Here is a 26,486-nt window from a genome sequence, read left to right as displayed (position 1 = left end):
GGTCGGATTTATTTGTTCTTCATCTAGGCTTTGTTCCTGGAATATATCCTCTTCTTTTGACCTTTCTTGCTCCTTTTCTTCTTCCTCTTCACAATCTATGTAGAATAATTTCTTCTCAGCACACTTATGACCTTTTGTGTATTTGCTATCACAATTGTAACAAAGCCCTTTTGCTCTTTTTTCTTCCAATTGTTGTGGTGTCAACCTTGTAGGTTGTGGAAGACTATGGGCAACAACACTTCCGTCTTTATAGTTGTGAATGGTATGCTTCCTAGTTGCCATAATTTTGCTTTCCATTTTTCTTGCTAACCTGAATGCCTTCTCTAATGAATCAGGTTCCCAAAGGCACACATCATGTTGGATATTATCCTTTAAAGACCCTATGAACACATCAATCCTATGCTCCTCTGGAATATCTTTTACCCTTATGTTCAATTTTTGGAACTCCTCAATGTGCTCCATTATTGAACCCTTTTGTTTGAGACTTATCAATTGGCTAAAAAAAGTGTTGCTTTTTGTATCCTCATAATGTGCTATCAATTCTTCCGTAAAAATTGCCCAAGTGATAAATTGTTTACGAGAACAAAGCCATTGATACCATACAAACTGATTTGGTTCCAAATATAAAGTTGCCATACGTACCTTTTGTGTGTTTTGCACATTATTGAGATCGAAGAATTGCTCCATCTGTAATATCCATGTGGCGGGATCCTTGCCATCAAACTTCCTCATATCGATTTTTGGAACATGGTGAGTCTTCGATCCAACATTAGCGTCTATGGTATCATGATTAACATTTCTTTTGTTCTCATCATGAGTTTCCTTTACTACCTTTTCACCATTAGTGACACTTTCTTGTAGCAACTTCTTCAATTCTTCCATATCTGTCTTCAAATCTATCTTCAAATCTGCCATGTCTCTCTTCAAATCTATCTTCGAATCATCCATCTTAGCTTCCATGCCCTTTATCTTAGATTCCACGCCACTTATCTTAGCTTCTGTTAGCTTTTGTGAGCGTGACATTTGTTGCACTTGTTCTTGTAATTTTGATATATCATGTAGCATTTCTTCTTCTTCTTCATGAGTCATGCTAGAGCTTTCAGGTTCCTTACTAGGTGTTTGCATTTTCTTTCCTCGGGGCATCAGTTACCGATAATAATGCTTTACTATGCCCTTTGAATTCCGTTAAACCAAGCTTACACAAAAATTAGAAACAAAACTACACACCTTTTTTTCACTTTATAGAAGGCTGATATTGAATCTGATGTATCTCTGTAATTTCGAATCATCCAGTTCTGAAATTGCTACCTGCAGTAGCCTTCTGCATCCTCTTTCCAATGCCACAAGTCTGAGCCAAATTGGATTCTCCAAGGAAGAGTTATGTGAAATCTCCCACAGTGACTTGCTTTTAGACTGGTTCAGTAGAGCGAACTTGTACGACGTACCACGCATCACTGTTTCAACCTTTGAATCTGAAACACACCTACAAGAAACTACAATCCATCCTCTTTCTGTACCTTCTTACGAAATTTCAATCCGATCCTCAGAGAGAGAGTTATGACGATTTTCCCCAGGTCACCTGTTTTGAATGTAATTCAGGAGTCTGCAAAAAGGCCAATTTCCTCAGATCATATCTCCGAAAATATTGCGCGACAAGCTCGGAAATTCGCACCCAAGGTTCAGCGCCACTTATTCTCAAATGGGTTTTTTTTAGACTTCTGAAATGTCACAGAAAAAAATTTATAGCGAAAATTCCACGATGACCTGTTTGGAGCAGCGAAACCCTAGAATCTAAAGCTCTAATACCAAATGTTATGAAACCAGCTCAAGAAATGATAGAAAAGATAAATCCACGCCTTAGAATTCAGCCTCTTCGAGGGGGAAACCTCCTTTACATTACATAAATGAACAATTCTTGGATGATACAAATGACAAAACCCCATTTCTATATATAGGAGTCTAAGGAGTCACAATATAATCCAGCCGACCTAACAATAATAATATAAAGCCACAAAAATAACAATAGAGGGATTCTAAGGGGAACATAAATAACAATATGGGGGTAATAGGGGCACAACAATATAAATAATGGGTATAAATACAATAGTAATGGGGTAATCACTAGTATTATAGGGACTCAACAGAAAAACCCGAGGAAATAAGAGATTGGGAAGGCCTGAAACTGGCTAAGTGTTGGCTAGTTTAGTCTATTAGGAAGGGTGCTAAACTATACACTTGCAAGGTGTTCTCTAGCTTGAGAAAGCATTGTATTTCTTCTCTATTCTCTGATTAATAAAATATAGATAGTAAGCAGTTTTGAGCAGTTTCTTTCCCATAGATAAATCTTTGTGCATGTGTGATGTTTCATTTTTAATGTCTATGATTCTTATTTTAGATGGTGAATAAACTTCCACAGATCAATAAAGTAGCTTCAATTCTTGTGATTTAGCAAATTTCATGAGCAATATTGAATCTACACATTAATTTCTACACAAGGTGTAATGGCATAATTAAATTCATTAAATGTTCAAATGTAAATATAATCTATGTTAAGGGTATTCATAAAGTTGTCAACCTACATGTCAAGGTATTTGGATTAATGCCTGAGGCTCTTCCACCTTATCAAGATCATGACCATGTTATTCATTTGCAGCCAAGAAGTGTGCCAAAGACGAATGAAGAAGGGAAAATCATACTGAAAGTAGAAACAATCCTTGAAATGAGAATTAAGTAGCCAAGAACCCAACAATTTTTGACTAGGGCATAAAATTGAAGAAGCTACCAATAGAAGAGATGACATGGGAACGAGAGGTTTTAATATAGAGTCAGTAGAAATTAGTCTATTTTTTACGATAATGCTTATTTGAATCTTAGAGGCATGTTTGATATCGAAACTACCATGGATATTCCACTGGACAATTCATCAAAATAGATCTGATAATATTATATTAAAATCTAAGATTCTACACTATTACAGTTTTATTAAAATTTAAGATCTATAATTAATTGTAATTAGTGCATGCATGTAAATGGAATTTCTGCAGAAAAATAGAGAATGGAAAAATAATCTCACTCACACACATAAGAGATAAGATATGCTCTCTAGGAAACCCTTTTGGGAGAAAACCCAACTGGAAGGTTAGGCTCCTTCGTTCTTTTTCTCTGTTTGGAAATATTGCTGCATGTACAAAGAAGTAATGTTTGTGGCCTGTGGGATGCTACAATACACATATCCACTCTGTGTTCTCTACCTCATATCTCTCATGGCTATCATTTCTCAGATATGGAACAAAATTCTCTCAAAAGAAATGGAATACCTCTTCCTCCTAAAGGCATGGTTATAACATAGTATGATAGCCTACTAGTGGTTAATTTTGACTACATCAATTCTTAAGTAGGGTTACAATATATATTATTCTAGAGTATTTTACATCATAATCACATGGATAACCCACTTTCCATGAATAATGGGTGTTGACATGGCATCCTCTTGAACTATAGGTGTGAAAATAGGGAGGTCGATTGCTAAGTGGCATAAATTTTGCATATAGGCTATGATTGATATGCTTCTTGCATCATTGGAAATATCGTTGTGTATAGAATAAAATTAAATTGTGCAACACCAAAGCGACAAATTTTTACCCCCAAAAAGCATCCTTTGATGCCTCAAAATGCTTCTGGAAGGTTTCAAAACCTATTTTTCCAAACTGGGAACCACTAGTAAGAACAATCCTCTGGTATGATTCCTCCACTTTTTCCACTCCAAATGCATTGGTATGGATGAAAAAAAATATAAGGATCCAATCTGGATCACATCTCCCCATTTTTGGAGGCTTTTGGTCCCAAAAAGGTTCTACTGAATGACATGAGGAAATATTTCCTCCACCTTCTCTTTGATGTATCATTTATCTTTTCTTGGAAGTTGTCCCTTCAATCTAATCCTCCAAAGGTCAGGCTGCCCTGGTCTTGTATTTCTAGACCTCTTCTATAAAATTGTATCTTTTGCCAACTCTAGCTGAGCATCTAGTGCGAAATTCTCCACAGAATGTAGAACTTGTTTCTCTTCTTGATCGAGCATAGAAGGCTCATGGAGCTTCAAATTATCTACATTCACAACTGAGAAAATGTGGATATATGGTTGTAAACTTAGTTGATAGGAATTATCACCCACATTTTCCAGTATCTCAAAAAGGTTGTACCTCAGTGCCTTGATTTTCTTACTAGGCCCCTAAAACCTCTCCTTGTTCAATTGTAACCATACTTTGTCTCCCACCTTGAATGAATTTTGTGTTGAACATGCTTGGACTTATACTTCTCCTATGACTTTTTTTGTGTTTCTTATACCTGTAGATGGATCTGCTTGATCTTCACTCTAAATTTTTCATCCCTCGAAGCATCTCCTCTAAGATCTTACCTCACTCCTCCTTTTTTCCCATATGAAATATCCATAGGTGAAGGTGGAAAATATCCAAAACAAGTCTCAAATGGGGAATTTCCTATAGAATTGTGGACAACTTTCTTGTAAGAATGTTGTATATATACTAGATTTTCATCCTAGATCTTCAGATGTTTATGGTTGTATCCCCTCGGAAGTTGCAACAAATTCCATCATCCCATCTGTTTCTGGATGGAATGCTTTAAATACCTTCAACTTTGTGTCCATCTTGTCCCACATTGTAGTCCAGAATGCACTGAGAAATATTGTATCCCTGTCTGAAATGATGCTCTTTGTTATCCGAAAGTGTAACTAGACCTATCCAAAGAATAAGTTTAGTTCTTCTTTTCCACTAGTGGTGTTTTTAAAGGGAAACAGAACATGCATCTTGTTGAATATGTAAGCTACAATGAACAAGTAGCCAATTCCCTTCCTAGTTTTCAATAAACCTCCCACAAAGTCCATGTAAATTATTCCCAAGGATGAGTAGGTATAGGTAAGGGATGGTATAGACCATGTTTTCTATTGCTAGGCTTACTCGTAAAAAAAATCATGCATCCTCTTATGAACCTAGCTACATGCTCTTGCATCTTCAGCCAATACACATGCCTCTACAAGTTAGCCACGATATTCTCTACACCAAAGTTATTTGCAACCTTGGAAGTGCGAGCCTCTTTGATCGACTAAAATCCCTCACCTTTAGGAACACATAGCTTATCTGGCTTGTAGAGTAACCCATCTTGAAGATGGCAGTCAACCGTGATATCACCCTTGTGCACATGAATCTGACTCTACAACTACTGATACACCTCCTTGAAGTCCTCATCTTCTCAATATGCCTCTTTGTATTCATCTTAGGTGAATGGCTCCATGTGCATAAGAGTCACCAAATATGTGATATTTGATGTGGGTGGTTGTGAAAGCATGCTAGCCAACTTTTTTGTGCTTACATTCTTATACTTGATCACCAAATGAAACTGCTATAAGAACTCCATCCACTTGTAATTCCTGGTATGTTGTAGCTTACTCTTGGCCTACAAGTACAATAATGACTAGTGATATGTGTGGATTATTGTCTCCTTTCCCATCAGATAGTGCTTCTACTTCTTCACATCTTGCACAATGGCATAGATCTCCTTGTCACAAGTAGGCTAGTTAAGGACTGCCCCATGAAATACTTTAGAATGGTAGAAAAAAGGCTTTTCTCCCTCCATCAAGACAACTCCCATAGCATACCCACTCGCATCTATCTCCACTTCAAAGGGTTTCTGTAAGTTTGGTAACATCTAAACTAGTGCTTGGGTGATCATCTTCTTTAGCTCTATAAAATCCCTTTGCCGACATTTTCCCCAATGGAAACTCTTGTCACTTATTGTTATGGTGTGGAGTGGTGCTGTTACCACTTAAAATGAGGCTATGAACTTCCTCAGGTATTCTGCTACCCAAATGAAACTCTTGACCTCAGAAACATTAGTAGGCACTAGCCATTTCATGATGACCTCCATTTTGTAAGGATCTATCTTCAGGTCTCCTCCACTGATCACATACCCCATATGCATCAAATATTTCTATGCAAACTTGCACTTCTTGAAATTTGCTAGTAGTTTGTGTTTCTTCAATGTTTCCAACTTTTGCATCAAATGTGACATACACTACTCCCATGTAGCACTATATACTAGTATATCATCCAAATAGAGAATAAAAAATGAATTTATAAAAGGGAATAGTACATCATTCATTAATCTCATAAATGTAGCTGGTGTATTACATAGACAAAATGGCTTGACTACGTACTCATAAAAAACTTTCCTGGTTTTGCGGGAAATTTTCCAGGTATCTTCTTCTTTAACTCGAACCTGGTGATATCGAGACGTCAAGTCCAACTTGGTGAAGTATTTTTCTTGCTGCACGTAATCCAAAAAATCATCCATCCTCGGTAGGGGTTGTCTGTTCTTGAGTGCGATTTTGTTCAATGTCCTGTAATTTATACACATCTACCAAGTATGTTATCACCAAAAATTAATCATCTAGCCATAATTTACTATATGGATCAAAGTACACCATGAAGGGCCAATTTTACCATAGTACAGTTGCTCTCACTATAAGAAATTATTTAATAAACCAAATTTTTTAAGTCATTTATGATTAAGCCCATGAAGAATGTTAGGATATTCTGACTCATAGGAAATAGTTGAGTATAACTTGGTCTAGTGTAGAGTTAGGTAAAGTGTGTTTCTTTGCTATGTACTTTTGTAACTTACAATCTGACAGTCACGATATGTTCTAGATATGAAGCGATCCTATGGTTCATTCTCTCATCGGTATTACCGAAACTTGATCTGCAGCTTAACACCCGATTGGTCCATGATATCTATTTAAAGAGCATGGAGGGTCATTTGTAGGGTAATCATTCATGAGAGAAGCTTATGTAAATTTTCATTCTTTTATTAATAAATTGCCTGAAGTGGCCGCATTGGCTCAGGTCGTGGACCGTTTCCCTCTTTGAGGGTTTTAACCACGTCAAGAATACTGGTGTATTGATATGTGATCTATTTGTGAGTGATGTCCTTTGGTTTTCTGTCTGAGGAACGTATCCTGAAATTCCTACATGGTATCAGAGTTATTTGAGGGTTGCATCAGTTGGTGATCCAAATCTGAAGCTGGTACAACTACATTTGACTGTCGTTTCCTAGATCTATTGTTTCTGACCGCTTTTGGGCTGAGAGGATTGCTCTATTGTGTTAGGAGCATCTGTTCCAGTGAAGGAACCCTTTTTTTTCACACGAAAAGGTTTCCGATAGCCCTAGCTACATCATTTTTAAGATCTCGAGGTATACAATCTTTATTTTCGGTTCTAGCTATTCATATCCCTATTTATTTCGGTTTATTTAGCTCTTTGTTTTTTATTACCAGATCTATACCTTTCATTTTTGTGTATGCTCTTTGCCCCATGACTCTGTGCGATCTGGGAAAATCATAAACAGAAAGGAAGGATTTTTCTCATGCATATGCTCTTTTCTGCTATGCCTTAGTGTGATCTTGGAAAATTAGAAACATTGAGGAAAATATTTATTTTCCGGCTAAAGCTAACTTCAAGCCGTAAGGTTTGTTTTTCTTTTTGTATGTCCATGTTGGGTTTTGTGGCTTTTTTTTTGTAGGAAGAAAAGATCTTTTTCAAGTAAGCATGCACCCCAAAGCTTGAGTGACTTGAAAAAAAGAAACCCTTCCTCTTTTCGAAAAATTACTAACTTTTTAAACTAGCTCACTTGGTCCAAAGTTACTTTATGAGAATAGACATCTTGAGTTCAAGTCTTTCTTTTTGTTGAGTTACCTTTTCAAAAAGCACATGTAACTTATGTTTTAAAGTTAATTTATGTAAAAGTGTTCTCATCCATTATAGAAAGTGAGTCACTTATAATTCTAAAGTCTCTTTATCTTTTATGTAAGTTACAATTTAGTTGGTAGCTCATAAAGTACCATTGTAAAAGTAACTTTCACTTATTTATAAAAGTGAGTCAAATAAAATCTTTGTTTTTTAAAGCGAGCTGATTAGATTAAGTTTGTAAAGGGGGGATTTTTTTTTAAAATTTAACATTATCGTTCATTTCCATACATTCACACAATTCGTTGGCGTTGTCAACAACTTTTTTTCAAAAAGCCATAACTTCTTCATCCGGAAGCCATTTTTAGAGACGTTTTCTTTAATCAGCCTAATTTTTCGAGTTCTTTCCATTGGAACACTTAGTTTCAACATCTACAACTTTAGTTTCTATTAAAATGGAAATTCTATGCCAAGTTATTCTTGACAGCACCAACTACTTCCAATGGTGGTTCTACATTGTGGATTTACTTAGAAGTAAAGGTCTTTACAGAATAACCTCAGGCCAAGAAACCAAACCTCGGGATGAAGATAAGACAGCCAAATGGGAAAATATGCAAGATCAAGAACGTGGGTTGATAGGGATGTCTATTTCCCCAGACCTTAGATTCCATATCGCAGAACTTGATACTCATAATGAATCAATGAAACAACTCACTAAACTTTTTGGAATTAAAAATGAAATTAGAGCCCATCAACTCGAAAATGAGTTACTTACATTGGACCCCAATAATTTTTCTTCCATTGAAGATTTTTTGTCCAAGTTCAATACCCTTAGACTTCTCTTGGAAGCTGTTAAGGTTAAGAAAGAATATGGTAGCCTTATTTATTCCATTCTTACTAAGTTGGGACCAGCCTACTCTGTGTTTGTTTCCACCTTCCATTCTACTAGAGAAGACTTTATTTCTCAAGGAAAAGACTACAAGTCCCCCTATTTTGATGCCTTTTGTGATTCTTTAATAAGAGAACAAGAAAAACTCTTATATCTTGGTCTTCTTAATCTTGGAAATGCTTCTAAGAAAGCCTTAGCTACCCAGCAACAACCAAATTCAAAGAATCCTAAGAAGCAGTATCCTAAAAAGAATGGTCCTAAACCAAACAAGGGTCCTAATAAATTTTAGTCTCAAAATGAAAAATAATTTCAACAAAATGATAAGGTAAATAAAAACAAAGGGAAGAAGACTGATAGACATTGCCACTTTTGTAATCGAGATGACCACTTAGAATCCAAATACTTTAAGAAGATGGAAGCCTTGGAAGAAGAAATGAAGAATCATAACATCCATTTGGAGCACTCTTCAAATTCAACTTCATCTTCAGGAATAACACTTTCTAGATGTGTTTGTCAAGCATCTTGGTATAGTTATGTACTAAATGTATCTTCTTCTTCTCATTCTCATGAGTGGCTTATTGATTCTAGAGCTTCTTATCACATGGCTAGAAAAAAAGCCATGTTTTATTCTTTAAATGATTGTAACACTAAAAATATATATGTTGGTGATGATAGATCTCTTAGTGTTGTAGGGATTGGAATTGTTAATCTAGACCATGGTCATTTTAATGATGTATTATGTGTTCCAACCTTATCCTACAACCTTCTATCTGTATATCAAATAACTCATTCAGGTGAAGGTGAAATCGTTGAATTTTCACCTCACGATGTTGTAATTAAGGACTTAAGAGATCCTAGATAGATTTTTGCTACTAGCATTGCTGATGATTCTACAAGGTTGTATAAGTTTAACAACTTTGGGTCATAAAATCTTCCCTCAGTTTTTTTTGCTCATAACGATGAAGTGAGCAAACTTTGGCATGAATGATTTGGTCACTTAAACTATCGCTCCCTTCAGAATCTATGTAAAGAAAATATTGTGACAGGTCTTCCAATGGTATCTTGTAGAGATGGTGTTTGTTCCAGATGTGTACTCAGAAAACAACATTGGGCTAGTTTTGAAAAACATGCCTCTTGGCATGCCTCGTCCCCTTTACAGCTTGTGCATAGTGATTTATGTGGTCCACTTCTAGTTTGTTCATTCTTTGGCTAAAAGTATTTTGTAACTTTCATTGACGATTTCTCCAGATGCACTTGAGTATACTTCTTAAAACTCAAGAGTGAAGTATTTAACATGTTCTTGGCCTTTAAGGCATTTGTTGAAAAACAATCTGGACATCAAATTCTTAAGCCAAGATCTAATAATGGCGGAGAATATGTTAACAACAAATTCATCAACTTTGCACTGAGAATGTGTTTCTGGGAAAACTAGTGTCTTTTCGATCTTCTAATCCCATTAATATGGGTAGCTATCTTAGGAACAAACAATCAAAGAAAATTGTGATTTCCTTTATGTATGATAGATAAGAGAGAAGCAAAGGGGACCAACCTAGATCTTCCGCTTAGCTCCTTGCTTGTTTCCTCTCTCCCTTGATAGAGCTTGCCACTCCTCTCCTACTTGTCCCGCTTTAGAGAATACCTGTAGAGGCAAAGCAACAAAACACCATCAAAGCATCTCGATCTATAATACCATAAACAATGCAGAATCAGAAATACATTAACCATACAATTGCATTCACAAATAGCAAAATTCACAAATACACGATTATATGGAGGAAAACTCAAATAACTTTATTAATAGTAGAAGAGAGGATTACAACCTAGCTGTCTGATCTAGCATCATCCTCCTAGCATCAAAGCCCTCTTCACCTCATGAAAAGCAAGATCACCCAACAATACAATGTTCCCTCTCAAAGAGAAACCAACAACACTTCCTTACAAATTACAAAATTCCAGCCTCCAGATCTCTCAAATGAGGGATCCATTTATAGATGTCTTACAAGGGTGTGAGTCAGCTCTTGGTTTCTGATTAGTGTCATTCCACTGATAGTTCTTGGTTCCACTTGGAGATTTATTTGATCTCTTACTCATCCCTGGGCGAATTCAGAGAGGCAAGTGTCATATGAGAAGTTTCTAGAAGATTCCTTGGGTTTCCACTTAGAAAACTTTCTTTGCCATTTGTCTATTCTTGCTCATCGCACCCCACATAAAGCTCTTTCAGTATGCATCACACCTGGCTAGTGTAGTATCTAGTATGCATCGCACCTTGACCATGGAGTAGTGAGTATGGTCCAGTTTTGGCCAGTTCTGAGTGGTTTTTCAAGTGGAACTTCTAGGCAATGATGTAATCAGTTGAACATGATCCTTTAGGGTATGAAACAACACTTTTAGGGGTTAAAGAGCCCTTGGTTTATCGACATATGTGATTGGGGTTGAAGTTCCCAAATATGTCTATAACAGTTGCCCCTCAAAGCATGAGGCCATAAATCTTTTGATGTCGGGTGAAATGCTTTATCATGAGGATCTGAGGTATTCAAGCTAGAAGGTGACTTGTATAAGATACCATACAATACATCACCATCATATTATTTTCATGATCTAGCTGAGGTGGGCATTCCCATGCTCAGCTTTATAAATTCCTTTTCATGTACATAGGACAGATAATCATCTGCTGTTGCAGACTCGTGATTCTTTATGTGTAGAGTCATCATCCCTTAGCTTGGATGATCATCTGTGCAACTTCTGTGTACATTTTATGTCTTTATTTTCCTGAATATATCACAGCCCGGATGGATGAAACTAGATTCGGGGTCTTCAAAACTCGTTCAATCTTCGCCCAATGTACAAGTTGATCCATGTTAAAAGATGTTATGAAGTCGAAAATGGAAAGACATTGCCTGATTACCAACCAATAATGTAAGTTGTTAACAGGCGTGAGAGGAGTCACTGATAATGATAATGACCCTCAAGGTATTATAGTACAATTCACGTAGTGTGAATATATGAGTCGATGTCAAACACCGCACAAAATCTTTCAGTCTAAGGCCATTGATGTATACCTGTCGTCGGAAGTGAGAAACTTGCCATTGAGGCATGCAAGCTTCAAAGTACTGAAAGGGTTTTTTCTAAGTCAACTTCTTGGATAATGAGTTGATGTCAACAAGAAGTGACCCATCGTAGGAGGGCCTTGAAGTATCCCACATCTACGACACGAAAAGAAGCAAATGATTTTCTGGAGGTGAAAACAATCTCATGATATAAGGTTCAGGAATGGCGGTCATGAAAATGAAAACTGAAGAAGGCTCTTTATGGTCTTAAACTAGCTCCAAGGGCTTGGTACTATCAGTTGGACAAATATCTTCATCAACAAGGTTTTTCAAAAGGATCAGCAGATAACAATATTTATATAAAAATTGAAAATGACAAATTGCTAATACTTATTGTGTATGTAGATGACATTATCTTTGGTAGCAATGAAGAATATATGAGTCAAAGCTTTGCCTTAGTGATGCAGAAAGAATTCGAAATGTCCTTGCTTGGAGAATTGACATATTTTCTTGGTTTGCAAATCCAACAAAAGGAAGGAGGAATCTTCTTGTCTCAAACCAAGTATCTCAAGCAGATTTTGAAGAAATATGGCATGGAAGATGCAAAACCAGTATGTACACCCATGGTCACAGGATGTAGCCTCAGTGCAAATGATGAATCAGCAACAGTGCATCAACCAACCTACAGGTCTATGATTGGAAGTCTACTTTATTTGACAGGTACCCGACCAGACATCATGCATGCAGTGGGAATAGTTGGAAGATTTCAGGCAAATCCAAAGGAAACTCATCTTCAGGCAGTGAAGAGAATTTTCAAATATCTTCAAGGGACTCAAAATTATGGCTTATGGTATCCTAGAGATACAGATCTCACACTTCATGCTTATACAGATGCAGATTGGGCTGGAAGCGTGGATGACAGGAAGAGCACAAGTGGTGGTGCATTCTTTATGGGTTCTAGATTAGTATCTTTGTTCAGCAAGAAACAGAGTTCGATTGCCTTGTCTACAGCTGAAGCGGAATATGTTGCTGCTGCATCTTGCTGCACTCAACTCCTTTGGATGATGCAGACCTTGCAGGATTTTCAAATCACTTGTATACCACCCATCTCCATCTTATGTGATAATACAAGTGCAATCAGCATTTCAAAGAACCCAGTCATGCATTCAAAGACCAAGCACATACCGATCAAGTATCATTTTCTCTAGGAACAAGTAATTGAACAAAAGGTCAAGTTGGAGTATGTTCCTTCTAAGGAACAAGTTGCTGATATACTCACCAAACCATTGCCCAGGGAGACCTTTGAATACCTCAGGCAAAAGCTGGGGGTTGTTGATGCATCATCTTGTTGATTGAATCTCTTCTAATTGTACGCAAGGTTCATCTGGGGTATATGCGTACATATGTTGGGTTGTGGATTGGTCGAAGATCGAATTGCACAGGTTCAGGGGGAGCATATAATGCATTGTTGGCATTATGAAGGAAGTACAGAAGGAGATCATGGATGCTGGTCTGAATATTTCTGCAATATGTCTCTATCTCTTTCATGGTCATTTATGGTGTTTGGTGGATTATGGTGCTTCTTTGCAGATCTGGTTTATAGTCAGGGGGAGTATGTTCTTAGGGGGAGCATAACCCTTTGCCCTTGATGTCAAAGGGGGAGAATGACGTTGAGGATCTTGAGGTTTCCATCAAGTCCAAAAGGGGAGATTGTTGGCATTATGATTCTGGTATGGCTCTATGTTACAGGTGTTTTACTTGATGGCAACTCACTCAAGTGGCAATGCTCTGTTCAGGCTCTCAAAATGTTGGAAATTAAGAGGTACGCAGGTGAATGGCTCAAAAAGCGTGGACCCGCAGGTACGCCGGCCAAGAAGTGCGTTCATATCCGCAGGTTACCCGTTCATGAGGTGCGGACCCCCAGTTCACTCACTTCAAGGTAGAGAAGCGCGCTCACGTGGGGTTTCTTATGTTTGGCCCGTGGTATTTAGCCCGCCGTTCTTGATTCTATGGTTTTGGCCCGTGGTATAGGATCTAATTTAGCCCCGGTTTGGATCCCTTGTATTGGTTATTGATGGTTTTGTCCCATGATGTGAATAAGGGCTTGACTATAAATAGGGAAGGAGATCACTTGGCTAAGGTATCTTCGAAAGTTGAATATCTTAAGATCTGAATTTTGGGTTATCAGTTTTAAAAGCTAGATCTAAATCAAGGTTTTTGAAGGTGAATCTTTGCCAAGTTGTGATCTCTCGGGCGTATGATCAGATCTGTGGATCTGAATGTCTGTAGTACATTGGAGGACTATTAATTTGGCCCTAATCATAGGTTCGCAGGCGATCTAAAGCGAAAGTGCGGGGGTACGCAGTACAGAAGAAGGCACAGTGCGGGTATACGCAGCGCAGCTAAAGGCGCAGTGCGGGGTACGCAGTACAGAGGAAGTCACAGTGCGGGTATACGCAGAGCAGCTGAAGGCACAGTGCGGGGTACGCAGTACAGAAGAAGGCGCAGTGCGGGTATACGCAGTGCAGCTAAAGGCGCAGTGCGGGGTACGCAGTACAGAGGAAGTCACAGTGCGGGTATACGCAGAGTAGCTGAAGGTACAGTGCAGGGTATGCAGTACAAAAGAAGATGAAGTGCGGGTATACGCAGAACAGCTGAAGGTGAAGTGCGGGTATCCACAAGTTTATATTGGTGAAGTTGCGGACCTGTTTTGAAATATTTGTCGGCTGCATGTTTTCTATTTGCTGCTATGTTCTAGGTTTAGGATACTGGTGTTGGTTTTTCTGTTTACAGCATTCTGAGAAGTTTGGGTGGCTCATTGGTTTGATTGTATAAGGAGATTGGTTGATTCACATGTACTTGATGTTTATTTGATGTTCTTGGATCCAGTCTGAAAATTAATGAAAAGTGGTCCTTGAATGAAAAGAAGTAGGGGGTTGTAGCTCCCTTCCAGGAGAAACTGGAAAACTAGAGAGAGTTGTAGCTCTCCATAGGTTGTAGCCTACGTACTGGTAAAGGACTGCACCAGTACAAAATCATTGTAAAAGAAGTTTCTAATTGAAAGAAGATAGAGACATATTGCAGCAGGTGGTTTTCACCCACATTGGGTTTCCACCTTATATTTGGTGTTCTATGGTGTGACTATCTGTTTTTCATGTTCTTCTTCATTATTATGCATAAGTTAATCATCAATATCTGAAGAATAAGTTGAAGTATAAATTTGGATGGTATATTGAAAAGTTTTAATAATACTGATTCACCCCCCCCTCTGAGTATTATTTCCAACAAAGGGGGAGTGAAGGTCTGTAATATTTTGGTCCTCAGTATTCCATTAAGTTCATAGCTCCCCATATACATATTGTGAGTTTATTGACATTTTGTTATATCTAGCCACTTGTTTGTTGTCAACAACTCCTCCTGTCAGGCTCTTTGCTGAAATGCAGAAAATCCTACATCTCTCAAAGGAATACAGTATTGGTGATTGGTATTTTTACCAAAACCACACAGTGATCAGGATTTATGGCTATGAATTAGCCCCCTACAGACTGCCAAAATATGTCCCTATGAGACTCTTTGCCCTGGAATACTACCGGAAATTCAATAGTTCAGATTTGACTCATTTCTATGGTGCTAGGAAAAAAGCACAGCTCAAGATAAGGCATCAATTGGGCCCTTTTATCTTCAATAAAAGGGAAGAAGCATGGAAGGAAGCTGACAATATTCTGAGAGAGAAAATTAAGCTGAAACAAAGTTTTCTTTGGTCACCATATGACCCTAAACATTTCATAAGTTTTAGGAGAGTAAAAAACAAGCTTACAGGATATGTGCACCACAAAATGCCTGAGATTGAACAATATGCTAATCAATAGGAATGGATAGAAGGCACACTAGTTGAGGAACTTACTGAAGAGGAGAGATTAGAAAAATAAATGAAAGAGTTTGAAAAAACACTTGACCTAGAGTCTTTTGAACAGGTGCCTTTTACATTGCCTCAACACCTTGGAGCGGGCACATCATCTGCCACAACTTCACAACAGCCTGCCCAAGAGAGTACTCCTTCTGCACGGACATCCAAAGGCAAGGAAGTGTAGCATTCAGACCAGCAAGAGACAATGGTAGACCGGCCAGATACAACAAAAGAGCAAAGTCAAGGGCAAGCACCTTCAACACAAGCAAAGGTAACTGAAATCCCTGTGTTACAAACTCCTCTCAATGAGGAAAGAGCCAAGAAAAGGGACAGGTAGGAAGAGACACCCACAGGGGCATCCACAGAACAACAAGGGAAGAAGAGGCAAAGGTTGAACCCCTACTCTGAGGAAGAATTTACAGAAGAAACAATAGGCAACTTAAGGGGTGAGGAGACAATTGAACAGCGAGCCCCTCCAATTTTGTAAACATCAACTACCTCTTTTCAGCAAGAGCAAGAAAGGCAACATGGTGTGGAGGTTACATCCACTAGGCAATAGAGCAAGCAAGGCTCTGACATCAAGAAGCCATTCACTGAAATCAAGGCCAGAAATGAGCCGGTAAGGTTCCAGCTCTATAACCAATTGCTGAGAATGGCTCCCACCAATCAACAAAGGCTAATGGAAGCCTATTATATCCAAGAAGGGAAAATGACCCTTAGTCACTTCAGGCCTATAGTACAGCAGCCCCAGTCAGCTGCTGATTATATCATAACCAATCTGGAAGTCCTTTCTAAAGACATCCACCCAATGGACTAGATTGAACTACATAAGCAAACCGGAGAAATGGTGTACTCCACCTTGGCAGATAAAGCAATATTGTCCCACAGATTGCAAAATTCACTTCATAATACTTCTGCCCAATTGGAATTGGAGAAAGCCTCCTCATTAGCCAAGGACAATAGAATCAAATCATTGGAGGAAATTATTATGGAGCAGGGACATGATCCTAAGGATCCAAAGGGCATACAAACCTTAATGAAAAAGAAAGAAGAATACATAGCAGCCCTCAAGAGGTAGCTCAAGCTGCCAGTTACAATACATTCTCAAACCACAGAAGTTGCACAACAGAAAGAAGAGGAGGATGTAGTAAGTTTGCTAATGAGGATGAATGAAATACTACTAGAAACAGAGAAAGCCTTAGAGGCAGCACTGCAAGGAAAACAGGGAGAGTTGGCCTCTCAGCCAGCTCAAACAGCTCTAACTCTTACAACTGCTCCTCCTACAGTCACCACAGCAGTCCCTCCTACTGATCCGACATCAACAATAGGTACCTCAGCTCCAGCTTCAACTTCAGCAACAATTACGGCAACAACTACAGAGGCAGCAGGACAAGATGCTAGCCTGAGTATGGAGGAAATGATGAAGGAAATAAAAGCTCTGGAACTCCAAATGGCAGAATTAAAAGAAGCCAAAGAAAAACTGGCCAAGATTGAAGTGAATTATGACAAATCAAAAATGGTTGTAGCTGAGAAGAAAATAGAAGTAAAGGCCTTGGAAAATAAGATAAAAGCCTTGGAGAAGGACCTTACTCTTCACAAAACTCTGGCAGAAATCAAAACAATTTTGTGGAGTAAAATTGGCCAGTCCATCACTGATCAATGGACATCAATCCAGATTATTCATGACTAGATTGAGTTAATAGGGATAGCTCAATTTGAGACTCAGAAAGCCAGAGCATTTTTGGCAAATAAGCCCGAACAGGCAAACCAGCTGATCCATTTTTTGAATACTCATACTAGAGAATAGTTAGTAGCTCTAGATATTAGGAACAGAACAGACACAATTTTGTTAGTAAAAAAGGTGCTAACCATGAGGAATTTTGTGCAGACTTTGGAAAGAAAGTTCCAAGAGATGCAAACAGAAATAAATGCCTTCAGACAAAAGTTTGCAGTATTGCAGAGCAAGGGGTTACCCAGCTTATTGACCAGCAATGGAAGATTTTTAACACATGAACAATATGCTCACAGGGTAAATACCTATGTTACCAATCAAATCACAGCATCATCAAGCAGCACAGAAGAGACAACACCTCCCTCTAGGGCAGAGTTTGTATGACAAATTAGAAAATTTATTCTATATTGAACATGAAATAAATCATCCTTTTGAAGTCCAGCCAAATTACTACACATATACTGAAGCTGATGAAACATTAATTAAACTACAGAGACACCAACTGCCAATAGATCAATGGTGGGAGGGCATGTTTGAGGTTTTACCAAGGTAATTTTCATTCTCTCCTTTGATCAGCTACACATTAGCAAATTCAAATACAAGAGCCACCTATCAGAAAATCAAAATGACAAAGGAGTGAATTCGCGCTAAAAAGCGTTAAGGCAAACTCAGGCACAGGTGGAAAGTGACAGCACATCAGGAACACAAATCAGAGAACCAGCTATCAGCCGACTACTTAAGCCGAAAAGTCAACAATAGCGGAACACCTAAGGTGGCCAGTACAACATAGTTACTTCTGCGTTCATTTCTGCATGGTTTTTCCATATCAGTTATTGTCTTTGCCAAAGTAGATGGATGAATTTATTACTTGATATTTTTCCTACGGGATATTTTGTAAACTCTTTTATAAATACTTCCCCAAGATATGTATTATTGTTGGCTGGTGAATATCATTCTGGACCTGTGCTGTATGTTCTGAGAACTCTTCTGAAATAAAGATTGCTGGAATGCTTTGCTGGTGAATTTGCTGGTTATGGAATCAATGGCAGAAGGATATATTGCAGAATTCTCGTGTTAATACATGGATCAATAAGTCTTCTTTACTCTTGTGTTACTATATCTGTGTTTTATTTACCATCTAAATATCATGCTCTAAGTTACAAGAAAAAAGGATAACCCAGAATTTACTTTGTTGTACTCTGTGTTCAATTCCTGTAATTTTTTATGTTTTCTACAAGACTAGCATAGGCAAGAATTCTTGACTGCTCTTGTCTCCCTGGTTCTTTCACTCTAAATATCATCAAGGAATTCTTAACTGCTCCCTGATAATGTTTATACAATTTCCCTCTATTAGCATAATGAAAGATTCTTGATTGCCTTTCATTCCCTGACTTCATTTCATCTTATTCCAGCTTGAAAATTGTTTTGTGTTTAATTATCTTGCTCTGTAGTTTTCCTATTGCCAAAGAAACCATACCCAGAGGTTTATTTCCATTAGACTCCATCAACCTAATGGTTTGAAATTCTCTTACATTACAGCCCTGCTCTACTGAATGTCATCTTCCAAACACCAAACAAAACTTGTGCTTCATAACTAGCCTAACATATAACAAAACAAATCTAAATCATAAAGAGAGAGCCCTCTCTGGTTGCAGATTGGCTAGAATCTACAGCTAAAAGACTGGTTAGTGGTTACCTCGGCCGTATTCCCTTCTGGAGGCAGGGAAAAACCTGAGTGATAACATCATTGACGACTCCACTGGGAACCTGAATGACTGTTTGTAACTACTGTCTATTTTCTAAAGCTACAGATGGAGCTTGAAGTTAGCCAGGTAGCCTTTGAAACTGTTTTTTCTGTGCATTTACAGGAGTAAATAAACACTACTTCAGTCAATCTCCAGTCTAGTTTTAGGCTTTAAACAGTTGTCCCAAAGATTTGATCAGTTTCCCTGTTTCAACATATTCAAAGGAAAGCCCAAAGCCTCCTTTATCTCAAAAGAGCTTCCTGTAGAATATCGTCAAAAACTGTGATCTTTAAACATTTCCAGAAAATACCAAAAACAAATTTAGAAGCTGGCTCCAAAGAAGAAAGTTCAGTACACTAGTTCAAATCCTGATCCAGATCCTCCAGCTGTTTTTGAAAATCCTAGCTTGATCTTTAAGACCCTTAGAAAACAAGAAAATCTAGAAAATTCTGTTGATTTAGACCTTGATATACTTCAGCAAAACCTTACAAAATCTAAGCTTACTCCTAGGAGAGCAACACTCCTTTCTATCAATACTACAGCCTCTCCTAGTTATTCATCCACACCTCAAAGCATTCTCTCCACTCCCCCATCCACTGCACATATTTCCACTGTTGTCCCTGCTCTTCCAATGGTCTCATTTCCTCCTCTTGTCCCATTTATCCCTGTAAATATGGCAAACCGTTATGCTCCTTTACAGTTGCCTGCAAATCCAAGGGCTATGCCTCAGGATTATCAGAGCAAAATTACATATTTTGATGGTACTGGACCCTATACAGCCCAACAACACACTAAGAAAATGATGGACTACTTTGAGAACTATGAAATTGATGACAATGATGTTAGAATGAAAATTTTTGTTCAAAGTTTAATTGGTGAAGTAAGGACCTGGTTCAGGGCACTTGGTGTAAACACAATTGCTGATTTGGATGCCCTTTACCAAACCTTTCTCAATAGATGGGAAAAGAAGAAAGATCTATTGCATATCCTATCAGAGTATGACAGTTTAAAAAGAGGTCCACAAGAAACTGTCCAAGACTATTGTGCTAGATTTAACAATGTGTACAATGCTATCCCTCAAAACCTTAGACCTCCACCTGACTTGGCCTTAATCAAATTCCCTGATGGATTTGACTCTGACATGGCTTATCAGCTAAGGGAACGAGCTCCTGCTAGCTTGGAAGACATATAGAGCATAGCTGTTAGTGTAGAGGAAAACCTGATCTCTAAAAGAGCCCGAGCTAGAGCTGAAAGAAGGACAACTTTCAAAGAAGAGCCTTCAGCATTTGAACAAAAACTGGATGCAATCATCAAAGGCACAGACAGACTGGGTGAAAGAGTGGAAACCATTGAAAGAAAATCTTCTTGGGATCCTAATAATTAGGATCCCAATTATTAGGATCTAGACAATGGATCCTTATTGAAACAGAATCTTCTTGGGATTCCCGAACAATACTGTTTACACAAAGAAAAATTATTAGGATCCAAAGTAAGCAACTCATTTTCAAGTTGATGGGCTCTAATTTCATTTTTAATCCCAAAAACTTTAGCGAGTTTTTCTAATGCTTCATGAGGAGTCTCAAGTTCGGCAATGTGGAATCTAAGATCAGGAGAAATAGACATCCCTATCAAACCACGTGCTTGATCTTATCTATTTTCCCATTTTGCAGCCTTGTCTTCATCTTTTGGTTTCTTCTCTTGGTCTGTGGCTATTCTGAAGAGACCTTTACTTCTAAGTAAATCTTCCATGTAGGCTACCCATTGGAAGTAGTTAGTGCTGTCAAGAATGACTTGGCATGGACTTTCCATTTTAAAAAAAAACTGAAGCTGAAGATGCTGAAAGTAAGTGTTCCAATGGATAGATCTCGAAAAAATAGGCGGGACTGGAACTGTTCATCTAGACAATGGTCAGTTTAATGATGTATTGTGTGTTCCAACCTTATCCTGCAACCTTCTATCTGTCTATCAGATAACTCATTCAGGTGAAGGTAAAATTGTTGAATTTTCACCTCATGATGTTGTAATCAAGGATCTAAAAGATCCTAAACAGATTCTAGCTACTGGTCTTGCTGATGATTCCACAAGGTTGTATAAGTTTCACAACTTTGGGTCATCAAATCTTCCCTCAGTATTTGTTGCTCATAATGATGAAGTGAGCAAACTTTGGCATGAGCGATTTGGTCACTTAAACTATCGCTCCCTTCAGCATCTATGTAAAGAAAATATGGTGACAGGTCTTCCTATGGTATCTTGCAGAGATGGTGTTTGTTCCGGATGTGTACTCGGAAAACATCATCGGGACAGTTTTGACAAACGTGCCTCTTGGCACGCCTCAGCCCCTTTACAGCTTGTGCACAGTTATTTATGTGGTCCTCTTCCTGTTGCTTCATTCTGTGGCTGCAAGTACTTCTTAACTTTCATTGATGATTTCTCCAGACACACTTGGGCATACTTCTTAAAACTCAAGAGCGAAGTATTTAACACATTTTTGGCCTTCAAAGCCTTTGTTGAAAAATAATCTAGATATCAAATTCTTAAGCTAAGAACTGATAATGGTGGAGAATATGTTAAAAACACATTCATCAACTTTTGCACCGAAAATGGAATTCAAATGCAACATACTGTTCCATACACTCCACAACAAAATGGTGTAGCTAAAAGGAAAAATCGCACCTTAAAGGAAATGGCTAATTGTATGCTGCAATCTAAAGGACTCAGTCTTAGTTTTTTGGCCGAAGCAATTAATTGTGCAAATTATATAATCAATCGCACTCCTACTAATGTTCTAGAGAATATCACTCCAGAAGAAGCTTGGAGTTCCATTAAACCAGATGTAAGTCACTTTCGTGTGTTTGGAAGTGAAGCATGGGCCCATATTCCAGATGAAAAGCATAAAGCTTTAGAACCTAAGAGTGAGAAATGTACTTTTGTTGGATATTCTGAAGATGTAAAAGGTTATAGACTTATTCCATTTAAGTCCAAAAATGTTATCATTAGAAGAGATGTAAAATTTGATGAAAATAAATCGGCCTGCGAGCCTAGTCCGGCGGATGTGCCACCTCTTCCTATCTCTTCTACTTTTGAAAACATTTCTTCTTCAGATGATGAAAGCGAGGATGATAATCCTCCCCCACCTTCTCAGGATCCTCAACTTCCAAGATGGGTCCGTGCTACTCGAGATGCAGCAGGTGATCTTGCTGGTGATCCTACAGATCAGCGACGTACACGTTCTCAGTTTGAAAGAGCCTCTTCTTTACTGGCTCAAGCTCCAGTAAATCATGATCCTGACACTTTTGCAGAAGCTTCAGGCCATCCACATTGGGAAGCAGCTATGAATGAAGAATATCATTCATTGATGACAAATGATACATGGGATCTTGTTCCTCTACCAAAGGGACGCAAACTTGTTAGATGTAAATGGGTTTACAAAACCAAGTATGGACCAGATGGAAAAGTTGATAAACATAAAGCTCGTCTTGTTGCTAAGGGCTTTTCACAGGTTGAAGGCATTGACTACACTGAAACCTTCTCCCCTGTTGCCAAAATGAACTCTATCCGCCTTGTTCTTTCCCTTGCTGCCTCTTTAAAATGGGAAGTCCATCAGATGGATGTTAAATCTGCCTTCTTGCATGGGGACTTGCAGGAAGAAATCTATATGGAACAACCCATTGGCTTCATACAAACAGACTCCAGCCTTGTTTGTCGACTTAAGAAATCCCTTTATGGTCTCAAGCAAGCTCCTCAGGCTTGGTATGCCAAAATGGATAGCTTTCTTTTAGAATCTGGCTTTTCTAGGTGTCATTCTGACAATACTGTTTACACCAAGAAAGTGGGCAACTCTCTTATCATCCTTGTTCTTTATGTTGATGATCTTATTCTTACTGGTAGTGATCCCAACCTTATAAACCATGTGAAGTCTAGCCTTAAAAAGAAATTTGAAATGACAGACTTAGGACACTTACACTATTTTCTCGGTCTTCAAGTCTTGCAATCCAAGGAGGGTATTTTCCTTTCCCAGTCCAAGTATGCTTGTGATATTCTTCGTCATTTTCACATGGAAGACTATAAGCCAGCCCCTTCTCCCTTTCAGTCTGGAGTCAAACTTTCAGTCTCTTGTACTTCTCCTGAAGTTGATGCTACCTTATATCGTCAACTTGTAGGAAAACTCTTGTATTTAACCCATACTCGTCCTGATCTTTCCTTTGTTGTTGGCCTTGTTGCTCGTTTCATGCAAAACCCCCGTGAAAGTCATTGGAAAGCAGCTAAAAGAATACTTCGTTATGTTCGAGGTACATTACAGTTTGGGATTCATTACAGTGCCAAAGCAGCTCCTCTGTTAGTTGGTTTCACTGATTCTGATTAGGCTGGTGACCCTGATGATCGGAAGTCTACTGCCGGTTATGTCTTCACTCTTGGTTCAGGACCTATTACATGGGCTTGTAATAAACAGGCTGCCATTTCTCTTTCGTCAGCAGAAGCAGAGTATCGTGGTGCCGTGGAAGCTAGTAAGGAAGCCTTGTGGCTTCGTCAGATCCTATCAGAGTTTGGCTTTGAGCAGCAGCATCCAACCACACTTTGGTGTGATAATCAAAGTGCCATTCAGCTATGCAAAGATCCAGTCCAGCATCAGCGCAGCAAACACATCGAACTACACATGCACTTCATCAGAAAGCTCATTCATGACCATGTTCTTGAAGTGCAATATTGTCCAACAGATGATCAGATTGCAGACATCTTCACAAAGGCTCTCACAGAGGCGAAGTTCACTAAACTTCGATATATGCTTGGAGTTCAGGAAGTTGTCACTAAGGGGGGATAGGCTCTAGTGCCTCCTTCCTTCTCCTATTGTGTCATATTTGTAAATCCTTCAATCCTATCCCAAGTTGTTCTTAAGGGGGGATGTTAGGATATTCCGACACATAGGATATAGTTAAGTTCAACTTGGTCTAGTATAGAGTTAGGTAAAGTGTCTTTCTTTACTGTTGTACATTTTGTAACTTACAATCCGATGGTCACGATATGTAGTGATCCGACGGTTCACTCTCACCTCGGTATTACCGACACTTGATCCGTGGCTTGACACCCGATTGGTCCATGAGTTCTATTTAAAGCGCATGGAGGGTCATTGTTCGGGAAATCCGTGCATGAGAGAAGCTTATGTAAATTTTCATTCTTTGATTAATAAATTGCCTGTAGTACCCACGTTGGGACAGGTGGTGGACTATTTCCCTCCTTGCACTTTGAGGGTTTTAACCACGTCAAAAATACTGGTGTATTGATTTGAGATCTGGTTGTGAGCGGTGTCCTTTTGGTGTTCTTTCTAAGGAACTTACCCTGTAAATTCCTACAGGGTCAACCAAGCAACACCACTAGGAATCTGAACTTTAGAAAAAATCAAAATCCTAACACCGGGAAGGCTGGCCCTGATCAGAATATCAGACCTCCATTTCAAGAGAACTATGTCGAAGCTTCAACCTCTAGTGAGCCAACAGAGGATACCCAAATCAACCTAATGGGGTTAAACAGTGAGCAACAAATCTTTCTAACCCAAGATGACCAAGAAGCTCATAATTTCAACCAATTTCAAACCAAATCCAGAGAGTCATTTGATTCCAGAGAAGGTTATGATGTAGCGGTCTACGAGGTTCATAAACAATACAAATTAAGAAGCATAACCATAGATGTCCTTGAACCTACCAAGCTGAAAGATACCAAGTAGCCAAAGAAAACAAAGGATAAAATTGCCCTGACAGAATCTCCTGTTAAAATAGACCTCGACCCAAAGGAACCCACTGTGGAGGACATATCAGATGTACAGTCCTCAAAAAATCCACCATCCACCTCCTTTCCCTCAAAATAAAATCTAAATTTCCCTCCTAAAAATAATTTGAAAACAAATTTAGCTCAGAACAACACTCATGATGAAGAAAAGGTCACTGAAAATACAACAGAAAAGGAAAAGTTTGTTGTCCACAACACAAGAATTCAAATGGAAAAACCTTTTAACCTAGAAACAGAAATAGGCAAACTGAAAATAGCCATTCCTCTGTCTGAATTGGCTAAACATGAGGTTTATGGGGAACAAATCAATAGGTCACTTCAAATATCAGAGAATAGGTATGCAGTCAATGTTCTAGATGACCAACGAGAACTGATTTTTGGTCCTGAAGTCAATGGTAAAACAGTAGACGGAGGAGTTCCTCCTTTCTATGTGAGCATGAACATTCATGACAAAGTGTTGCATAACACAATGTTTGATTCGGGAGCTTCCCATAATCTAATGCCTAAATCTGTGATGGAAAAGCTAGACCTAGATATCACAAGGCCATACAAAGACTTGTTCTCATTTGATTCCAGCCAGGTCAGGTGTCTAGGCCTAATAAAAGACCTTTGTGTATCTTTAGTCCAATATCCAGCCAAAACAATATTGATGGATGTGGTGGTAGCCGATATCCCACCTAAATATGGCATGCTTTTATCCAGATCTTGGGGTGAAAAAATCCAAGGATCTTTGCAACTAGACATGTCCTATGCCACCATTTCAGTCTTTGGCCAGCCAAAGAGATTGTACCAGGAAACATTGATGAAATATGTGGTTAGCAGTCAAGAGAAACCCCAAAACTTCCCCATCTATTCTATGCATTCCGATATGGATTCCTTCATCTTATACAATGTTGAGATGTGTCCCAAAACTGATGTCAAACTCCTAGAAACAATACAAACAAAAAGCATAAATGAACAATCTAGTGCTCAAGATCAAAAAAATGTTGATGTGATTGATGCAACAAATGAACAAAGCATAGCGTATGAGCTACAAAATCCAAATCTGCCCACTGAGCAAGTTTCTAAAACTCCTAAGACTAGTCACAATCAAGAAACCTTATGATACTTAAAGTTTGATGGGTCAGTGAACAAATTAGGAGTAGGGGCAGGGGTTTGGATACACAACATGCAAAATGACCATGCTCAAGGTCATGCATATAGGCTAAAGTTTAGGTGTACAAACAATATGGCCGAATATGAAGCCCTTTTGCTGGGACTCAAATTGATTAGAAGTCTAGGGGCAACCAAGATTTCAATTCTAGGGGACTCAGATTTGATTATACAACAGATGAAGGGAAAATTTGTTACAGATGATCTTAGGTTAAGAGCTTACAGAGGGGCAGCCATTGAAATACTTAACACATTCTCAGAATCTTAGCTCACCAAAATTCCAAGAAAGCACAATTTACATCCACATAGTCTGGCAACTTTTTCCAGCACTTGCAAGCTACCATTTGAGCCCAACCACCACTTCACTGCTGAAATCAAACACAGACCTGTTGTCCCAGATAATGTCAAAAATTGGCAGGTGTTACAAATAAATAATTTCCTGACTTTGAAAGAGGAATTCTCAATCATAAACATTG

The sequence above is a fragment of the Pinus tabuliformis genome, chromosome 3_1 (genome assembly GCF_031772625.1).
Source record: "Pinus tabuliformis cultivar Carrire ecotype Pingquan chromosome 3_1, CPIR1, whole genome shotgun sequence".
Taxonomy (NCBI): domain Eukaryota; kingdom Viridiplantae; phylum Streptophyta; class Pinopsida; order Pinales; family Pinaceae; genus Pinus; species Pinus tabuliformis.
The sequence above is the reverse complement of the archived record's forward strand: the minus strand, read 5'-3'. Positions refer to the sequence as shown.